This window comes from Scyliorhinus canicula, chromosome 3 (assembly GCF_902713615.1).
Source record: "Scyliorhinus canicula chromosome 3, sScyCan1.1, whole genome shotgun sequence".
Classification (NCBI taxonomy): domain Eukaryota; kingdom Metazoa; phylum Chordata; class Chondrichthyes; order Carcharhiniformes; family Scyliorhinidae; genus Scyliorhinus; species Scyliorhinus canicula.
Genome location: NC_052148.1, coordinates 183,712,235 through 183,728,141, shown reverse-complemented (window position 1 = coordinate 183,728,141; position 15,907 = coordinate 183,712,235). Strand labels below are relative to the sequence as shown.

The 15,907-nt window shown below is 44.0% G+C and overlaps 1 protein-coding gene across 13 annotated transcripts in view; it reads left to right on the top strand.

The window, feature by feature from the left end:
- ndst3 (N-deacetylase/N-sulfotransferase (heparan glucosaminyl) 3) overlaps positions 1-15,907 on the top strand; it is a 1,441,915-nt gene that overhangs the window by 582,955 nt on the left and 843,053 nt on the right. For all 13 annotated transcript variants that reach the window (XM_038791879.1, XM_038791880.1, XM_038791871.1 and 10 more), the window contains one exon: positions 2,871-2,963. The gene's annotated coding sequence lies outside the window, so the exon portion shown is untranslated. The remainder of the gene's footprint in view (positions 1-2,870; positions 2,964-15,907) is intronic.

Below are 15,907 nucleotides of genomic sequence, written 5' to 3'. Positions count from 1 at the left end.
TGCCTTTGTCATTGGCTGGAAGGGTCCAGTCTATCAAAATGAATATTCTGTTGCGTCTTCTGTACTTTTTTTAATGCCTTCCTCTCTTCCTCCCTAAATCTTTTTTAGGAGGGTAAACAAGTTGTTAACATCTTTTATTTGGGCGCGCATGACTCTGAGAATTCGTCGGACAGTTTTACAGAGGGTCAGACAGACCGTGAACCTTGCGCTGACTAATTTGCTTTTTTCATAGAATCGTAGAATTTACAGTGCAGAAGGAGGCCATTCGACCCATCGAGTCTCCATCAGCTCTTGGAAAGAGCACCCTACCCAAGCCTCCACCCCATCCCAATAACCCAGAACCCCACCCAATACTAAGGGCAATTTTGGACACGAAGGACAATTTAGTATGGCCAATCCACTTAACCAGCACATTTTGGACTGTGGGAGGAAACAGGAGCACCCGGAGGAAACCCACGAACATACGGGGAGAACATGCAGATTCCACACAGACAGTGACCAAAGCCGGGAATCAAACAATAGCCACTATGCTACAGTGCTGCCCCAATTTTACTATTGGGCGGCCAACATAGAAAAGGTGCTGGGCTGGTATAGTAACCCGGAGGCCACTTGGGCACAGGTAGAAGCGAGGTCATATAAAGAGGCTGTTTTGGATGTGCTGGTGACAGCTTCACTCCTGTTTTCACCTACAAAATTTTCTACGAGCCCGTTGGTCGTGTCCACTCTAAGGGTATGGAGGCAGTTCAGACAGCAGTTAATGCTTGAGTCAATGTTGGCCCCTATTTGTGCCAGTTACCTGTTTGAGCCGGCGAAGTTGGATGCTATGTTTGGGATGTAGGGAAGGGAGTGGTTAGAGAGGTTAGGAAACTTATTTACGGAGCGGTTATTTGCCAGCTTAGAGGAACTAACGGTTAAGCACGGGCTCTCAGGGTTGAACTCATTTAGATATCTCCAGGTTTGGAATTTAGTTTCTTTTACTTATGGAGTCAGAGGAGGGTAACATACGGAAATCTCTGGGTGTATCCTTTCAAGGCACAGCTAACCAAGGAGAGGATGAACAGTTTTTCCCGGAGGTGGACGATAGGTGTGTAGGGTGTTGCGGGAGACCAGCCAATCATACACACATGTTCTAGTCCTGTCCCAAACTCGCATGCTTTGGGTGTCCTTCTTTAGCACCATGTCGGTGATTCTCAATATCAAACTGGAACCCTGCCCTTTGGTTGCCATATATATGTGTGTTGGACTCGCTAGGGCTACAGATGGGATGGAGACAAATATTGTTGTCTTTGCTCGTTGATTGTGGGAGGTGAGTCCTGCTGGGGTGGAAGTCTCCAGCCTCACCAAGTGCCAGGCATGGTTAGGAGATCTAATGGAGCTTTTGTACTTAAGAAGGTTAAGTACAACGTGAGGGAATCAGTCGAGGAGTTCTACGGTACCGGAAGCGATGGCTTTTCATTACTTACTTCAAGGAACTAATCACTGTCAGTAGCAAGGGGTAGGGGAAGCAGGTATCGGGTGCGGGGGATTGGGGTGTGTGAAATTGTGCTTTCATTCGTATTTTTTCTTGTTCGATGTTTCGGGGGTTTCATAAAAATGTGTACGTTTGTAAGATTTTGTAAATTGAAAAACTTTAATAAAACATTGAAAAAAAACAACTCAATTGTGGATGGGATCCAGACTGCGGTGTCTCGTCAGATCTCACTAGATCACACTGGACGTATAGGCCGCCTGGAATCCCTGAAGAGGCCTCTTGTGGGATCTACTGGCCGTGTCGTGTCCCGATTCTTGCAGGACACGGCCGGTAAATCGTGCGCTGTTTCTCAATCAATATTCCAATCTGTAGCATTATTGAGCTAAACAACTCTTCCTTGCCAGTTAACACAAAGATATCATCATCATCCAATTGCATTTCTAAACTTTTCAAAATTAATAGACCTGAACTAAAAGCAAACATTGGATTCTGGTAATTTCCTTTCAAGGTTTGATTTGGCGGGGGGGGGAAGAGAACAGCTCCTAAATCATGTGAGACAAATGTCCTACAATATCAGTTTGGTTAAATTGTTAAAATAAATATTAATTAACGTTATTAAGGCCGACCAATAATGTTCAGATGTGTCATGATATGCAAACATGCAGCTAATGAACATATAGAATAGGACACAACCAATTAGCAGTCAGGACACTCAGGGGTGGTATCTCACTATAAAAGTGATGAGGCACTCACACCTCGCCTCTTTCCACAGACCAACATCTACAGAGTGAGACAGGGTGTATCCTCAGCATCACACCCCAGCACGTGGCTTAGAGCAAGGCTGGTTCAGTTAGACTGAGTTACTACATTTAGATTAGCAGAGAGTTGAACTCATTGAGAATTGTGCTAATAGTTCAATAAAACACATTGAACTCACTTCAAAGTCTGGAGCATCTTTTACACAAAACTGCATCAAGTGGCATCTAGTGTTATTCCAAATTACATAACGCAACAAGATTCACTTTGGTCTCTGATATAAAGCACATCATTTATGCCCCCTAGACTGTTAAGTAACTGAGCCTTGGAACCCGCTGTGTAAAAATACCTCTCACCTCAGCACAGAGCTTTCTTTATCACGATGAATTACTGTAACAATAAAATATCTAAAGATTGCAGAAGGTACTGAAAGATTGAAGTACTTAACTGGTCTGTGAAAGATTTTTATGCCAACGAAACTGAAGATTGAAAGTGTACAGCCAACTGCTTTGTAAAATTGTGCATTTATTTTCACTGGACTGCTGCACTTTCTGCAATGCTGTAACCAGGTAACTAATTCATGCAAAGCTTTCAACTTAAGTACCATGCATTAATTTATCTTCATCTTTATTTCCTTGGTTAGGTAGTTGTAACAGGCAATTCAGGAAAGAGGACATATTCTTCTGCACTGGTACTCAGCAGCCTCTTTTTAACCAGAAGAGAATCTCACTGCAAGGTAGGTTCGGTTAATACTTACTTAATTGCAATGTATAAAAATGTTCCAGTTTATTTATTAGCTCTTCAGAATGGGGCTGTTTATAAGCTCACTGTATTGCTGAAAACATAATTGAAGAAGGCTGACTGAGGATAATTTTGACTTTGGAGTATGTAGTTCTGTAAAATGGGTGATACAAACTCGGTCATCCATTAAAACCTAGCACTACAGAAATAAACACAAGATTTGTTTAATAAGTGACCACACTGATATCACTCGTATAATATCATCAGCCAAAGTAAGAATTACCGCATCTATGTTGTGAAGTCTTTGCTGGACTTTATATGATATAATTAAGCAGAACATTGTGTGTTTTTTTTCCTATTATTATTCTTTTCCAACAACTCTTTTTTTTTAAGGCACTGAATCCTTGCTGGGATCCAGTTCCTCAGGTGCAAGCTATCCATTAATTTCTCACTGGTGTGGGTACATCAGCAGAATGTTATAGTACCCATCGAGAATGATAACTTTTAAAATAGACATGAGTTTCCCATTACAGTCCCCTCTTGTGGTACCCAACATCACAGATGTCAGTCTTCAGCTAATTCAAATCACTCTCATGTGATACCAATAAACAGCTGAAGGCATTGGATATTGCAAAGGCTATTGTCCCTGACAACATTCCAGCACTAGTACTGAAGATTTTTGCTCCAGACCAACTGCGCCTCTAGATAAGCTATTCCAATATAGCTACAACACTGGCATCTACCCAACAATGTGCAAAAGGCATGGTGGCTGCAGTGTGTGCCATATAAAAATGCACTGGAGCAACTCATCATGGTTGCTTCAACAGCACCTCCAATCCATGACTTCTATCTATCACCTAGAAAGATAAGGGCAGCAGTTGCATGTGAACACTACTTCCAGTAAATTCTCCTCCAAACCACACACCCTCCTGACTTGGAACTATATCACCATTCCTTCCTTGTTGCTGGATCAAAATCCAGCACCAGACTGCAGCTCACCACCACCTTCTCGAGGGCAGGTATGGATGGGAAATATATTCTGGCCTTGCTAGTAATACCCACATCCCATGAAAGAATAAAAGAAAAGGAAAGTATCCCACAACAAGATTTCCTATTTTAAGGCTTCTACTGTAATGAGCAAAGTACAATGAATACAATGAACTATAAAAAATATACCCCCTCCATTAATCAATTAACACAAATGCAAACCCCACACCATGATGATACATGATGATTCTCAACCGATATGGTTGTGCCCTCTCCAAAACTGGAAATTCCCTCCCAAGGTCAATAGAGCTTGAAATGGTCTGCCGAAGTTTCTGTCCCTTCTCGACAATTCCCGCGAGAAGCGGGACCTGAAAATTTACCCCAAAGTCTCACATCCCTCCCAGTGATTCACTTGCCCCACCTGGAAGAGTCTTCCAGTGTCCTTTTAAAGTCCTTTCCGTCAATGTCAGGAGTATGATCAATTCCAAAAGCACACTGCACCTTCTGACAGTTCCTGAGTCTGTAAATCTCTACAGTCCCAGCTCCTCAAACAGGAGATCGTGGGTGCAATTTAACCACTTCATTGTGCCCATCGCAGATCTTGCCTGCCAGTTAAGTAGTGGGAAAAGCCAAAATTGAGATTTTTGCCAGGCGCGAATCAGTTTGCTATCTAACTGGCCCACTCCCGATGGCAAGTTCGGAATCAAGCCCACATATGGCGAGCATATCATTAAACGCAATTTACATCAATTGCCATCTCATTAACGAGATTGAAGTTGAATGTAATGGCCTCCAGGTATTACCCGGCTCCCCAGCGAGAAATCAAGTGGGCAATGTTCAATACTCCTTTTTAAAAATGTGAAGCTGGCGCAATGGCTGCCAAGGGGAAGTGAGTAGCCATTTCCGTTTTCCGGCATGCAGCTCAATGGCAGGTCGGGAGGGGGTGGCAGTGGTATTGGCATGGGGGACCTCTCAGGGGCGGTTATACTTGGTTTGGGGGGCTGAAGCATTCCAGGTTGGAGTTGTCCCTGATCCCCGGGGGATGCAGCGAGGGGTGGGGGGATCGGTGAGCTGCTTTTCTTGTGGTCGTCCTTCAAGCTATGTTTAAATATTGTGGAGACCCATAACAGGAACAACTACAACTGTTGCCTGTCTGTCCGATCAAACACTTCCAGGACAGAGCCCTGTTCGTGGTTCTATGCTGACTGTCACTTTAACTCCCTTTGACTGTATGCAGCCTCCAGCTTCACAACTGAAGGTTATTGCTAATGAGGAATTGACCTTGTTCATTGTGAGAGCACTTCGCAGCTGCAGATTGTGTTTGCTGCTTGATGCTGCTGCTGGCTGTAGATGCCTGGAGGCTGCTGCTGCTGTTTCCCTCATTTCCTGTAGCTGGAAAGAAGGACATTTGTTTCTAAGATACCTGGGTTCTGGAACACCGGGCTCAGGGGGACGTAAGAGTTTAGAAGGCAATCCGGTTTAAAGCAAGAAGAGGCTGTGGGACCTGCTGCGTGACATTGTTCCAAATGGGCCACCTGCTAATGCAGTTGAAGAAATGCTTTTGCAGGTTGCCTTTGCTTTTATTGTTGGTGTGGTGAGTGCTGGATGTAACTGGCACGTCATCATGGGTCAAACACAATGGCAGTCAAGGATGTTCACTGCACCTTGAGCGCCAGTGGAATGTGTGGATGCCAGGATTTGGTTCCGGTAAGATTGGGCTGTGTGGGAGGACCTGCACAGCTGTGGTTCCTGGATGGAGATTGGCACTGATACAGGTGACAAGTCACACATTGATGGACAGATCATTTCTATGACAAGGTTCTGGACATGATAAAAAAAATCTCTGTTTCTGTTGAGGAACCTCTTAGTTTTTTTTTGTGAAAATGAACTGATATATCTTTGTATTGGTGCCAATATGGAACGGTGATGTTTCCTTGTTATTTAACGGTTAGTATGATATGTGAAATGTTATGCAGTTGGTTTTCAAATCTTTTCAACTGTTGACCGTTTAATAAACAAAATGTTGTCAAGTGGTGCTGCAGGTTGTGTTTGTTGATTGTTCCTGCTGGTGGCTCCAAATGCCTGAAGGCCGTGTGTTTATTTGTTGCCACCTAAGGAAGTATGTATGATGACCAGCTGCCAGTGAAGGAGAAGAGGTGCTCTCTCTTCTGGCATCATCTGCGTCTGAGTGGCTTTCCGGTGTGACTTTCCACTGTTCAGAGTCTACTGTTTGGTGCTGCAGGATGGGGAGAGAGGTCGCATGATCCAAATGAACAGCTTGTTGAAGGTGTTGAAGAAATGCTTTTGCAGATAGCTGGTAACTTTATTGTACTGTTGACTGCTTATTTTGGTTTTCTTTGTATAAATGACCTGTTGTAGCTTTGTATTTGTACCGATATTCTGCAGCAAAAAGGTGCTTGTGTAGGTATGGCATTGTGCCTTTTCTTTGTTAGTGTGATATATGGACCGTTAAGTAGTTTGTTCCCATCTTTTTGTATGAAGCTATTGTTGACAATTTAATGAATAAAATCTTCTCAAGTTGCTTCTCATGGGTAGACGTGCCATGTCTCAGAGACGATGATCATTGCATCGCATTTCAATCAAACTTGGAAACATGAACAGTTTGCCGAACCTCTCGGAGCATCAACATCATAGGGGCAGTAGCCAACAATCAAACACTCAAGGGCTGGACTTCAGCACTGGGGATATCATCACAACCAAAGGCTAAGTGTGTGAATCAGAGGAGGACACCTGAGCATGGTCTCCCTAATGTTCCAGGCAGGGGCCTGGGCTCCAGAGGATTCTGCTGTGGCCAGGGGTGAGTGTTAAGAGCGAGGTTTTCCAACACAACAGATTCGGTAGGTGGCACTCTGAGAGAAGCATATGTGAGGCTGCGAGTGGCTGGGGGATTTGAGGGTCTCGGGATGGAAGCCCTAACTTTGGAATTTGGAGGTCTGTTGATGTTCCAATGTTGAATATAATTTAAGGTTGAGATTGACAGATTATTTGTCTCACGGGCAATCAAAGGGTATGAGGAGTGGGTGGGTCAGTGGAGTTGAGGCAAACGAGAAACCTTGCTCATGTTACATGGTAGAGTAGACTCGAGGGCCAAAAGGTCTACTCCCACTCCTATTTCATATACTCTAGCAAAGGCATACGTTGCAGAAGGGTAACCAGTCATCGGGAGGAGTTGTGTTTGTTTTATTTCCTCCGAACCAAAAATATTCTGTTTTGTTTTAGCCAGGGACCTATCAGCAGAAAAGATTTTGTTTCTATGATGTGAAATGTGCACACTCTTCCTATAGTGACACATCCACTTACCTCAGTCCGGAGATCTACGAGGTAGACTGATGAGAGCCGACCGTAAGGACCCTTAAATGAACACAAGGTTGTTGTTTAAATGTAACCAGTCAAATCTGCACACTCTACTATTGCAAAGCACCGTTAACACTCTTGCTGTTTGTTCAACAGGTACCACACTATCTGTTACTGCATTAGTTTGCAGGAAATTCTGTACTAAATTGGAAAAATTCCGTCTACCCCTAATAGGTCTCTTCTCAGATGCAATTGTTGCTCCACGTTGTCTCGTAAAACATCAGTGCCTTGGGTTACTCTTATTTCCCTGGTATTGAATTGCCGAGTCTGTCAGAGAAGGCTGATTTAGTTCTGAACATCCAAAACCAGATAATTCATCGTTTTGCTTGTCTCACAGGAAGGTACCAGTCACTAGACAATCAACAAGTATAGCTTTGATCCCTTTATTGGATGAGCATCAGGTGGCAGGAATTTTTTGCAGAGCTACACAACTCCCCATTAAATGTATGAATAAAGTGCCGCCATTCCTTTGAACTTAGCTTGAATACAAAGCACACCTCACCAAATGGTGGTTCCATCAGTTTATGTAGCACTTACTCACCTGCACAAGCTGACCATGGTGGGTAAATATCCTTAGATATGGTGAGTATAGGTTTTAATATCTGAAGTCTTCCAGCAGCTTTGGCCACGGTCTCCATTTTCTTACCGAGTATATACTTCTCCCTTCAGAAAAATGAAAGGACCTGAGCAGGACTGCTTATAAGCTGGAGCCACCTTGCTGTTCGACATATCCAGATGCAGTGCAGCATACCAAGCTTAGTCATTGCCTACTGCTTTCTGTAGTTACAAACACGAGTGGTTTCAGTGCCCAAGCTAAATCTGAATCTGTCTCCAGTGACAGGTTAATGAAAGTTTCTGGTTTTCTCAACCATTACCATGCTCGTGAGTTCAAATAAACTAGCAGAGAAGAGGAATTAAACCTGGAATCCTCCTGAAGGATAACATTGTGTTCAGCAATTAAACATGCAAGCACATGCATATGAAAATCCAAATTCAACTGCAAAGCATTATATTCCAGTTTTTGAAGGGGGGAATTTATTATTAGCTTGAACAGTCGAGGTGCAGCAGGTGCACCAAAGGCATTTCCTGACCTTGTTGTCTGCTAATTGTCATTGTCCTTTGTCATACTTCCATATTAAGTCCCATGGTAGTAATACCTGTCAGATAAAATTCTGTACTTTTGGTTGAAAATGGTTCAGTTTTAAATAGTGACAAGGGCTTAAATAGACGAACAAGAAAAATTAAATCAGGAGCATTTTATTACAAGTCTTACGGTACAATTCAAATGTTCTCCAATATGCTGTGTCAACGGATACAGTTAACCACTCCAGTCAACAACAATATCAACAACAAGTTGCATTTGTCTCACATCTTTAATATAGAAAAAACACCACAGGGTTGAGGGGCTTTCTGAGGAAGGGCTGAGGATGGCAATTATGAAATGGGGAGGGACCGTACGTAAGGGGAGACTTCTATTTGTAATATCTGCTTACGCAGGGGCCAGTGGATGATCAATGTTGAGTGGGAATAGGCTTCAGGGAGCAGGAGGTGGTTTTCCTGGACCAGACTAGCTCCAAAAGAGCATGGGAGAAGGATGTGAGAAAAGAGCAAGAACAGGGGGAGCTAGGAGGGATGGAGGACTGGCTTGTGGAGATGAAAGACATGGAAGCAGCAGAATAGATGATATATACATTATACTCTAATACGAGATATTTAGCAAGTCACATAATGGCCTTAATTTTATCTCACAGACACGCATGGGGAGGAGGAACTAGGGACAGGAAACCTGCTGCAGGACATTTTTTTTAAAATTCTGTGGGTTTCCTGCCTGCTAACCTGCCTGGATGATAGGCTGGCTGCCTATTGGGCAGGAAATCTTGCAGCACGAAGACACAGCAGAGCAGCAGACTGAGGAGATTGCTTTTGGGGTTGGAAAGAGGGGATGGCAGATGAGATTGTGGGGTAGATGATAGGGGAGGGGGGATCTGATCCCGAGGGGGCAAGGGAACTGTTCCAATTGCAGGAGAACAATAGCTGTTAGCTAGGGGCTGAGGTGTTCAATCAAAACACATGGGAGCGATTGACAGGGTTAGTTTGTTGGGCCTGGAGAAAACACTCCACTTCCTCATTGTAATAATCCACAGGAGGCAGGAGTCCCGTCACCACACCAATATTTATTGCCAATAACTAGATACAAGAGCAGCTACAAAACAGTGCTGCTAGCATTCCAGTCAACTTAAGACTGCTCTCAAAGCCTACACAGGTGCTTATATGGGCCCCCTCAATGAGCTATCATTGAGGGAGCTCATACTCCAATTGGCCAACCAATAATGCTAATTGGAGGTCATTACACTCGTGCATGTTATTTTTCCCCTTTCAAGATTTATAGAAAGGTCCTCGTAAAATGATTAACTCTAATTGTCAGCATCTGGTTACAAATACTGTCCAATTTATATGCAGGACTGAGAACAGAAACTATATAATGCAATGTTAGTTTGTGTGCATCGTATAGGTGATCCCAGAAGAGCCATATTGGATTTGAAACATTGGGTGGGATTTTCTGGCTCTTCCCACCAGCAGGGTCATCCAGTCCCACCAAGCCACGCAAAACGGCGTAGACATTGGCGGGACCGGAAAATCCCGCCGTTGGCCAATGGCGAGCCACCTCCATTGCCAGAAAACCGGCCATGGCGGGCCAGAAAATCCCGTTAACTCTGTTTCTCTCTCCACAGATGCTGCAAGACCTGCTGAGTTTTCAGCACTGTTTTTATGCCAGTATGTGTGACTCAAAGTTCTCTGAAACAACTATATCCCTTGTTCAATACTGTCAGAAAAGCCAAAAGTGACTTAATATACAATTGAAAGCATTTGTACCTTCTCATGAATACTATTAGTACAGCAACATTCTTTCTTCTGTTGCAAAGTGCATCATTTTAACTTACCCATATAAATTACTACTATAATATTATAGAGAAGAATCTTCTGGTAATGTTAGGTTTGCAAAATAGCCAGATTAAAATTCTGCAACTTGAAAAGAAGAGGTCAATATGAATGACATACAGTTGTTAAATTTAGTATATCTGTCGTGTGCAGATGGACAGTGCCTCTGTTTTGTTACATATATCTCAGCTAAAAGGAACAAAGTAAAATCTCTTAACCTTTTAGGTTTGTAGATTTGATGCTGCTATAAGCCCTAATGATTTATGATAGGTGTACAGAACAATTACTTCCGCCAACAGGAATGCCAGTTTGCGGATAACCCCCCTGGTGCTGGGCCCTCACGAATATTGGTTTTATTTTAATTTGTCTTTAAGTCCAAAAAGTCAAATATTTACCTGATTCCCTGTTTGCGTTTAAACGTTGAACAGACTAGTTTTGAGTCCAGCTGTTTTAACTATCATGTCCCGCAAAGGATAACCACAAAATCTGAGAGACCAACAAATCTTTACTTCTTTGCCTCTCATCATCCCTGCATATATTTCCCGTACCAGCCTCTCTGCACAGGCGCCGGAATGTGGCGACTAGGGGTTTTTCACAGTAACTTCATTGAAGCCTACTCATGAAAATAAGCGATTTTCATTTTTTCATATTTCAGATTAACCTTCGTCCACCTTTAACTCGTCATTGCTGATGTGCTCTCTCTCTCTCTCTCTCTCCACACCCATCGCCTTTCCCCGGGCCTTACTATCTCTAAAACACATCCTCTTCTCTGATCACCCTTTTTTCCATGAGTTGGATACAGAGTAATTTACTTAAATAAAATCCATATTCACTAAACGTTACTGCCGAATTTTGGGGGCTGGTACACAAGTGGGAGAAGCAGCTCTGCTTTCCCCACACCTACTGTTTCCTGGTTGACCAGCTTAAAACAAAAATCAGAACCATGGGCGGAATTCTCCGCTCCCGTGAAAAATCGGGAAGGACGTCGTGAACCTGGCCGAGTTTCACGACGGCCTCGGAGGCCGCTCCTCTCACCTTATTCACCCCCACCCGGGGGGCTAGGAGCAGTGCTCCGTAACTCTCGGCCACCAGGCCTTGACGCTTGCGTCAAGGTGGCGCACCGGGAATGACGCGGCCGGCGCGCCTAAGTGACATCAGCCGTGCATGCACAGGTTGGCCGGCTCCAACCCGCGCATGCGCGGCTGACATCACGACGGCTCAAACCCGCGCATGCGCGGTTGCCGCCTTCCCCTCCGCTGCCCTGCAAGACGTGGCGGCTTGATCTTGCGGGCCGGCGGAGGGGAAAGAGTGCGTCACTTTTGAGACGCCGCCCGACGATAGGTGGGCACCGATCGTGGGCCAGTCCCCTCCCGAGCACGGCCGTGGTGCTCACTCCCCTCTCCAGCCCCCCACAAGCTTCAAACCAGCATTTGGCGCCATGTTCACGACGGCAGCGACCAGGTGTGGTTGCCGCCTGCGTGAACCGGTCGGGAAAGTCAGGCCGCTCGGCCCATCCGGGTTGGAGAATGGGCCGCCGTGAAAACTGGCGAGCGGCGATTCTTCCGAGCGGGGGGGTGGGAGAATCACGGGGGGGGGGGGGGGGGGGGGGGGGCGCCAGGGGGGCGTGTCGTGAGTCGCCCGGCCCTCCCGTGTGTGGAGCGGAGAATCGCGCCCCATGTGTTTGCCCAAAGTTCAGAATTAGGAGCACAGCAACTGAGCGAAGCTATCCTGAAAGACTCGCTTTAAAAACAAGATGGAATTCCCGTTCCGATTTCTTTTTAAAACTTGTTGTTCAGGTCTACAGCTCTGCCTCAGGCTACTCAACACCGAACCTAGTCCCTGGACCCTGGTGTTGTATACCGGAGAAACATGGCCAACATAATTTAAAAACAGAATCACTTTTGAAGGGAGGACAAACACCCTCCTTAAAAGGATTCAATGTCTGAGCTGCCTCACATGAGCAGATTGGTCACCCGCTCTTTATCCTGTCTCTGTTAAAAGCAAAAATGGATAAGTTTCTGATGGATTTGGTTGTTCTTTCAGAATTTTTACATTTTAAATCATCTACTCAAATTAAACCAACCCATTTTGGGACAGAGGGATGGTGGTTAAAGTGACCTCAAAGGGAAAGGGATTCCATTCATCCACACCTTTGAAGATTTTCAGCAGCAAAGATTTGTGGGACTACGTGATGACTGTGCCATTGGGACATTTACACAGAAACCTTTACAGATGCACACTTCCCTCTACCTAATTTCATTATATGCACTCCACCCAAAATATCCAAAGTGCTTGAGTGCTGACCCAGGAACATTTCTCCTTTCTGAACAGAGAATTCATAAATAGGATGATTTCCATAGAATCACTACAGTGCAAAAGGAGGCCATCAGACATGTACCCACCCTCTGAAAGAGCAAGCCTACCTAACACTCCCCCACCCTATTCTCATGATCTCACCTAACCTGCACATCTTTGAACAATAAGAGGCAATTTTAGCATGGCCACTCCACCCAGCCTGCACATCATTTCCAGCGTTTTAAAGAACATTGGGTTAAAATATTTTGTTGTCTTCGCATTGGTCATAGTTGGCAGAACAAATTGCCTGCCCCTGATAAAAGAGTGCCATAGCTGTGCTGAAGAATGTTGCTGGTTTATGCTCGGTCCCCCCTTCTGCTTCGATTCTGCCGTCCAATTCTCCTCATTCCTAATCACTTCCACATCCCTTGATTGCTTTCCCACCATTTCCAGAGCCTCATTGAGGGCTGATGCTGTTAACACAGCATTTCAGAATACCAATTCACTGGTGGATTGACTAAGAGTTAATTGAATAGTAATCGTGTTTAATTGTATGTGGCTGATGGGCATCAACTGGTGATTCACTTGCGCTCCTTTGAATAAGAACTACTAAAACTGTGATAAGGAGGTGCACTGTATAACTCGGTAAATAAAACTAGTTGGCACTAGTTCTGGTTTTCATTGCAAGATTTTCTGGAATTAAACACCTAGCATGTATTTGTTGCTTGCTGGTCTTATTTAAAAGAGGCCCAATAACGACAGTGCCTTAGGCCTACCCGTTTCAGTACAGGGAACTTTCCATAAGCCCAGTTTGTGCCTGTAGGAAGCAATTTCTGGGCCGCAATGTTTTCAACCACGATGTGATAAGGTCAGATCAGATCTGACTAGAGCATCACAAACATTATTGTGAAACAGCAGGTCAGGCCAGGAAATGGAATGTTTCCTGGTTTGAGTCAAAGATGCAAACTGTTTTGACCTAGATTTGATTCCCAGATTTGAGTAACAAAAATGCTGCTAAAAGACAGCTCAAAAAAATGTCTTTGCTGCAAACCAAACCCTCAAAACGATCCTTTGATTACTGAATAGAGGTAAACCAGTCTGAACTCCAACCAGTCAAAACTTTTATTGAACTAGTATGAGAGCCATTGAATGTTGCATTGCTGCAGTGGTACAGTGAGTATAGCAGAATTAAATGTTTTAGCATATGCACTGCTGTTGAATGAATTGCTCAATTTGTGTCTTGTCATAATGGTATGATATTATTCGAAAATTCTTTAATAATTTAAGACACATGGTTAAAATAAAAGAGATGTAAATTGTTTTAGAATTGAGTAACTCTTGGCAGTCTCACATCGGAAACAAAGAACTGTGGCTTCAAACCCCACTCCATAATTTAGCTTGACACTTCAGAGCAACACTGATGGAGTGCTGCATTGTTGGGTATCCAATTTGGATAAGGCAGATTATTATTGAATGGGTGTAAATTGAGAGAGGTGGATACTCAGCGTGACCTTTGTGTCCTCGTGCATCAGTTGCTGAAAGTAAGTATGCGAGTACAGCAGGCAGTAAAGAAGACAAATGATATGTTGGCCTTCATAGAGAGATGACTTGAGTATAGGAATAGGGATGTTTTACTATAATTGGTGAGGCCATGCCTGGAGTATTGTGAACAATTTTGGTTTCCCTATCTGAAGAAGGATATTCTTGCTATGGAGGGAGTGCAGCAAAGGTTTACCAGACTGATTCCTGGGATAGCGGGACTGTCATATGAGGAGAGACTCAGTCAGTTAACATTATATTCTTCGGGGTTTACAAGAATTAGAGGGGATCTCATAGAAACTTACAAAATTCTAATAGGATTACACAGGGTAGATTCATAAAGAATGTTTCCAATGGTGGGGGAAGTCCAGAACTAGGGGTCACAGTTTGACAATAAGGGGTAAATCTTTTAGGACTGAGGTAAGGAGAGATTTCTTCATTCAGAGAGTGGTGAACCTGTGGAATTCACTATCACTGAAAGTAGTTGAGGCCAAAACATTGTCCGATTTCAACAAGGAATTATATAGAGCTCTTGGGGCTAAAGTGATCAAGGGATATGGAGGGAAGGTGGGATCTGTGGTGATACGCATCACTGTAAATACACAAGGGGTTAATGTAAATACACTTAGACTAGATAGACACTAGCGGGAGCACCAGAGACATCATGACACAAAGACAGTCAACCAATAGGTCAGTAAGATAGGACACGACAAATGGGCATACACGACACACACAGAGGTGACACTACCACTGGAGGGCATTACACCAACCCATATAAAAGGACACAGGACACATGATCTTCCTCTTTCCAGTGGTTGATTGAACACATCACACCCACCACTGGACTGTAGCAGACTGGTTAGATAGTCTGAGTAGCTATAGCAGGATTAACAGGAGAGTCAAATCCAAGTAGGAAAATTGTTAACAGTTTAATAAATGTGTTAAAGCTGTCTCCAAGTCTGAACCTTCCTTTGTCATAGTGCATATCAAGGAAGCAGCTTATGCTACGTCAAGAGCATAACAAAACATGAACATCATCTTGCCTGGGTGCCATTGCTGGTTGTCACTGTTTGCTGAGTTGTAACTCTATGGACTTAAACAGTTCACTCACTGGTACCATGTTTTGTTATGATCTTGACATAGCATAAGCTGCTTCCTTGATGTGCACTCTGACAAAGGAAAGTTCAGACTTGGAGATAGCTTTAACACATTTATTAAACTGTTAACTATTCTCGTACTTGGATTCGACTCTCCTGTTAACCCTGCTATAGCTACTCAGACTGACGAATCAGTCTGCTACAATCCACATGGTGGGTCTGATGTGTTTCAATCAACCCTGTGTACTCACTAAGTGTCTCCACTGGAAAGAGGAAGATCATGTGTCCTGTGTCCTTTTATATGGGTTGGTGTAAGGCCCTCCTGTGGTAGTGTCACCTCTGTGTGTGTCGTGTATGCCCATTGGTCGTGTCCTATCTTAATGACCTTTGGTTGACTGTCTTTGTGTCATGATGTCTCTGGTGCTCCCGCTAGTGTCTATCTAGTCTTTGTGTATTTACATTAACTCCTTGTGTATTTACAGTGATGCGTATCACCACAGGATCAGGGTATTTCACTTGATCAGCCATGATCAAAATGAATGGTGGAGCAGGTGCGAAGGGCCAAATGGCCTGCTCCTGCTTATATTTCCAATGTATGTTTCTATGTAAGCACCAAGTGTGGCAAGCATAGAAGGTATTGGGTTGGGGACTTCAATGTCCATCACAAAGAATGGCTTAGTAGCACCACTACTAGCTGAGCTGGCCA